Source organism: Mandrillus leucophaeus, unplaced genomic scaffold (assembly GCF_000951045.1).
Source record: "Mandrillus leucophaeus isolate KB7577 unplaced genomic scaffold, Mleu.le_1.0 Scaffold729, whole genome shotgun sequence".
NCBI classification, from domain to species: Eukaryota; Metazoa; Chordata; class Mammalia; order Primates; family Cercopithecidae; genus Mandrillus; species Mandrillus leucophaeus.
In genome coordinates this window covers 1,497,274-1,503,141 of record NW_012107908.1, presented here as the reverse complement: position 1 = coordinate 1,503,141, position 5,868 = coordinate 1,497,274, and positions in this window count along the sequence as shown.

The following is a 5,868-nucleotide window of genomic DNA, read 5'->3' as shown; positions in this document are numbered from 1 at the left end:
TTGTGTAATCCGATTACACACAGAGCGAGTGAAGAGTTAGGAGCAACCATCCTGTCTTCTACAGATGTCTATGGGAGAGAAATAGACCCAGAGGCTGAAGGAACTGGGATTCGCATAGATCCAACGAGGCCCTAGACCCAGGTGTGCTGCTTCTGGGCCCATCAGACAAAGAGTAACCCAGGGCCGGGGGTGGTGACTCACGCCTGTGATCCCAGCACTTTGGGAGGCCAAGGCAGGAGGATCACGAGGTCAGGCGTTCAAGACCAGCCTGACCAATATAGTGAAACCCCGTCTCTACTAAAAATACAAAAAATTAGCTGGGCATGGTGGCGGGTACCTGTAATCTCAGCAACTCAGGAGGCTGAGGCAGGAAAATTGCTTGAACCTGGGAGGCAGAGGTTGCAGTGAACCGAGACTGTACCACTGCACTCCAGCCTGGGCGACAGTGTGAGACTCCATCTCAAACAAAATAAAAAAAAGAGAGAGAGATGGGGAAGGGGAACTCTTACCCCCCTACCTCTGGCTCCCATTTCTCCCGTACAGATTAGAGAGCAGTTTGGACACCTTCAGGGGACAGCCAAGGACAATCTTGCTGTGCCTAGCAGCAGAGTGGGCATGAGGAGGACCTCTACATTCTGCAACATCTTGTTCACTGTCTCGTTTAACCATCATTATTCTCTGAGATAAATATCATTACTTCCACGTTGCAGAAGAGGAAATGGAGGCAGGCGATTATCATATGGCTTGCCAAAGTTGCTGTGCTAGTCAGTGGCACTACAAGGGCAGCAGGCAAACTCAATTAGTTGAATCCCTTGTTTCGCCCCTCAACAGGATTAGGCTAGTCTCTTAAGCTCGCTGTATCTCAGCTTCACCGTCCATAAAATAGGAATTAATTGAACTCCCTTACTATAACTACTTGTTAATACAACTACCTTCTAAGCTGTAGCACCTGACATAGGGTAAGTACCCAACACATGTTGACTAGTATATGGTCCATGTCATGTCAGCATTTTTATTATAAATATGCATTTCATCTTTTGAAACGACTTTTTTGAGAGATATTTTACATATAAAATTCGCACACTTCTAATATGCAATCCAATGGCTTTAGTAACTTTACCTAGCAGTATAACCATCATCATAAATCAGTTTTAGAACATTTTTATCCCCGCTTAAGGCCCCTCTGGCCTGTTGGCTGTTAATCTCCATTCCTACCACCACCAGCCACGCATGACCACCAATCGGCTTCCTGTCTCTATGGATTTGCCAATTTCGGACATTTCCTAGAAACGGAATCACACAATATTGTATCTGGCATCTTTCTAAAGGCTTGTCCCTGCCATAGCATGAGTCAGCAGTTTGTTCCCATTAATTGCTGAGTAATATTCCATTATGTGGATATACCAAGTTTTGTCTATCCCCATTCGCCAGCTGATGGATGATTTAGATTGTTTCTAGTTTGGGGCTACTATGAGCAATGCTGCTATGAATGTTCACATGCTAGTCTTTTTGTGAACATGTCTTCACTCCTCTTGGGTAGAAGATGCCTCAGAGTGGACTTGGTGGGTTGTATGGTAGTTTTATGTTTTTTGAGAAACTGCCAACTTGCTTTCCAAAGTGGCTGCTTCGGTTTATACATCCCCCCGAGTAATGCACAAGGGTTCCTGCCTCTCCACATCCTTCCTAATATTGTGGTCTTATTTGTTTTTGTTTTTCTGAGATGGAGTTTCAATCTTATCACCCAGACTGGAGTGCAATGGCACGATCTCGGCTCACTGCAAGCTCTGCCTCCCAGGTTCAAGCGATTCTACTGCCTCAGCCTCCCAAGTAGCTGGGATTACAGGTGCTCGCCACCAGACCCGCCTAATTTTTTTATTTTTAGTAGAGACAAGATTTCACTGTGTTGTCCAGGCTGGTCTCGAACTCCTGACCTCAAGTGATCCACCTGCCTTGACCTCCCAAAGTGCTGAGATTACAGGCTTGAGCCATCGTGCCCGTTTTATTTATTATACCTTTCTAGTGAGTGTGCAATATCCAATGGTGGTTTTTTTTTTGGCTGCTGTTTTGTTTTTTGAGACAGGGTCTCGCTCTGTTGCCCAGGCTGGAGTGCAGTGGTGCAATCTCAGTTTACTACAGCCTCCTCCTCCCGGGTTCAAGCAATTCTCCTGCCTCAACCTCCCAAGGAGCTGGGATTACAGGTGCTTGGCACCATGCCCAACTAATTTTTGTATTTTTAATAGAGAGGGGGTTTCACCATGTTGGCTAAGCTGGTCTCGAATTCCTGGCCTCAGGTGATCTGCCTGCCTCAACATGCCAAAGTGCTGGGATTACAGGCGTGAGCCACCATGCCCAGCCTCTCATGGCGGTTTTAATTTGCATTTCTCTAATGACAAATGATGTTGTGCATCTTCTCATACACTTAGCAACTGCATTTTACTTTTACAATGAGGAAAATATACATAATAAAATAAGAGGTCAAATGAGTAGCCATCCCTCTCTAATGAGTGAAAGCTCTCCCTGCCCTTTCCCCACCTCCCCTTCCCTACCTCACCACAAATGCGCAAACATCCCCATCTGTCTAGGGCAGGAGGAGGGAACAATACCAGCACCTGTTCGGCAGCAAAGGGACCCTGGAGGCTGGGGCTGCTGAATATAAGGGGACCCTCTGCCCTGCCCCAGACCTTCTCTTCTTGCTGGGCATCTGCCCAGGGTCACCCAGTGGGGCCCTGGGGCATGTCAACTTGGAAGGTCACAGAAAGGCATGAATCCCAGGGACCACTGTGGGATGCCAGATGGAGGGTCTGGCCCCGCTGCCTCCCTCCTTCCGTTCAGGGCTGGGACATGAGGTTGGCTCAGTCCACAGCTGCCTCAATTCCACCTGGGCTGCAGGCCCCAGCATGCGGGCACTCACAGGAGAACTGAATACGGGATGTTGAAGGCAGGGTCCTTACCTGATCTCTGAAAGAGTGCCTGGCATTGGCCAGTGCCTCTTCCCTCCCCTACCTGTGCAGGTGTATGCAGCCCATGGTGTGTGGTAAAGTAGCAGACCTCACAGCAGACCCCGGCACTCAACCCTGAGGACACAGAGAGGAAGGACACCCTGTCTCTGCCCTCAAGAAGCCCTCGGCCAGGCACGGTGGTTCATGACTGTAATCCCAGCACTTTGGGAGGCTGAGGCGGGCGGATCACGAGGTCGGGAGATCGAGACCATCCTGGCTAACATGGTGAAACGCTGTCTCCACTAAAAACACAAAAAATTAGCTGGGCGAGGTGGTGGGCTCCTGTAGTCCCAACTACTCGGGAGGCTGAGACAGAAGAATGATGCGAACCTGGGAGGCGGAGCTTGCAGTGAGCCGAGACCACGCCACTGCACTCCAGCCTGGGCGACAGAGCAAGACTCTGTCTCAAAAACAAAAACAAAAACAAAACAAACAAAAAAAGAAACCCTCACAGGCTGGGGTGACAAGTGCTATGAAAAGATGTGCAAGGGGCCTGGGATGCCTGGCAGTAGCATGAGCAGCAGGTCATTGCTGGGTGAGAGATGTAAGTTGTTTCTGATCCTCCCAGTAGCCTTGTGGGGTGGGTCCGGCGGGTGTTATCTTAACCAGCCTGCACTTAACCAACTCGCTGGACCAATGACTGCCCTCCATCCCCCTGCGAAGGCACACGGATGCTGCCCAGAAATGCTGATGGCTTAAGCTTCCAGAGCATTCTCGACCCTGCCCAAGCTCTCCTCCCACTGACTCAGCTGTCAGCTCCCAGAATCAGGAAAGTGTGCACTTAAAAAGCTTTGGCTAATTTGTATCCATTGTCGTAATTATATTTAGCTAAACAAACAAAAAGTAATGAAATCTGACTGCAAAACAAAGTAATGTTTTGAGAAACACTAAATCTAATGCTTTGGAAATATGCAATAGAGATGCATTGCTAAAAATAAATCTGTAGATTTAGTTTTGGGAGAGATTTGGGATGAGAGGAAGATAATAACAGTGTGGAATTCCAGATTCAAACTGCTTTGCCAGTGTCCTTGCATTCCACTTACAGATCATTTTAAAAAGGACTGAAAATCGTCAGCAAGGCCAACGGGTACAGTCAAAACAAACAAGGCAGAACTCCAGCAAGGAGACCTGAACTCAAAGCAGTAGCTTTGGCCTGCACGGATTTTGTTTCATGTTACACCAAATGGTTAAGGTATTTGTGAATCTATTTTTTAAGATTCCCCCTTTTTTTTTTTTTTTTTTTTTTTGGAGTGTCTCTCTCTCTCTCCCCCAGGCGGGAGTGCGGTGGTGCCATCTCGGTTCACTGCAACCTCTGCCTCCTGGGTTCAAACGATTCTCCCACCTCAGCCCCCCAAGTACTGGGATTACAGGCATCCACCACCGCGCCCGGCTAATTTTTGTATTTTTAGTAGAGACGGGGTTTCACTATGTTGACCTGGCTGGCCTTGAACTCCTGACCTCAAGTGACCCTCTCACCTCGGCCTCCCAAAGTGATGGTATTACAGGTGTGAGCCATTGCATCTTGCTACCTTTTCTGCCAATCTTTTGATGACCTGACCAAGGACTTGGAACCAATCAGGTTCGCTGAGAGGTTTCTAGTGGGTCATTATGCCCTATTTATTTATTTATTCATTTATTTATTTATTTTGATATGGAGTCTCATTCTGTCTCCAAGGCTGGCGTGCGGTGGCACAATCTTGGCTCATTGCAACCTCTGCCTTCCAGGTTCAAGCAATTCTCCTGCCTCAGCCTCCTGAATAGCTGGGATTACAGGCATGGGCCACCATGCCCAGCTAATTTTTTTTTTTTTTTTTTTTTTTTTTGTAATTTTTAGTAGAGACGGGGTCATTTCAGCCCAAGAGGACAAGAGGTGGTCAGCCCTGCCAGATCCTAAGGAGGGGCCCATGTTGGCCAGGATGGTCTCAAACTCCTGACCTCAGATGACGCCCACCTCGGCCTCCCAAAGTGCTGGGATTACAGGTCTGAGCCACTGCGCCGGGCCTCATTATTCCCATTTTACAGATGAGAATAAGGCTGAGAGAGACCAAGTGTCTCGTCCAAGGCCACATAGCTGAGAAGTCCTGGTGTTGAACCCTGACCTGGGTGGCTCCTGAGCCAGGATCTTCCTGCCCCAGTAGTGGCCTCTAATAGTGGGTTTATGAATGTGAATCCAAGACTGAAGGTGAGGGTGTGACAGTCGTGTGGTGACTGAGAGTGTCTGTGGATGACTGCATGAGAGTACGTGTGAGTTTGGGGGTTGCATATGAGGCTCAGAGGCCAGTCCTGGTCCCTCCAGCGTGGCCGCCATCCCCATGGCCCTATGACATCTGCTCTCTGCAGAGACAGCTCTAAATAACCCTGTGGGAGGAGCTGCAGAGATCTGGGGTCCAAGGAGGAGACTTGTGCATAGACAAATAGGGCACAGCCCAGGAATGACCCCACCTCGCCTGCCCTTCTGGTCCAAGAGGGCAAGAGGTGGTCAGCCTGCCAGATCTTAAGGAGGGGCCCAGCCACATTGGCAATCTCAGGCCCTGTTCCCTCCTTGGCCCCAAAAAGGCTGTCCACATGGGCCCCCCAGACACGTCCAGCCTTCCAGGTGGGAGCCTCACCCTTTCCCAGAGGGCAGTGGGTCTGCATTGTGTCTGATTCCTGCAATTTGGGGCCCCTGAGTCCTGCAATTCTTCCCTAGAACATGAAGGGCCCAGGGCAAATTGAGATGGTGCCTAGGGAGAGGCAGGATTGAACTCACCACCGCCCACTCATGGCCTGGGAGACATGGGCGCTTGTCCTTTCCAAGGCTCAGCCTCCCCATCTGTGAAATGGGAGTGGCAACACTGGCCTTATGAAAGGCAGGAAAGGCTCACACTCA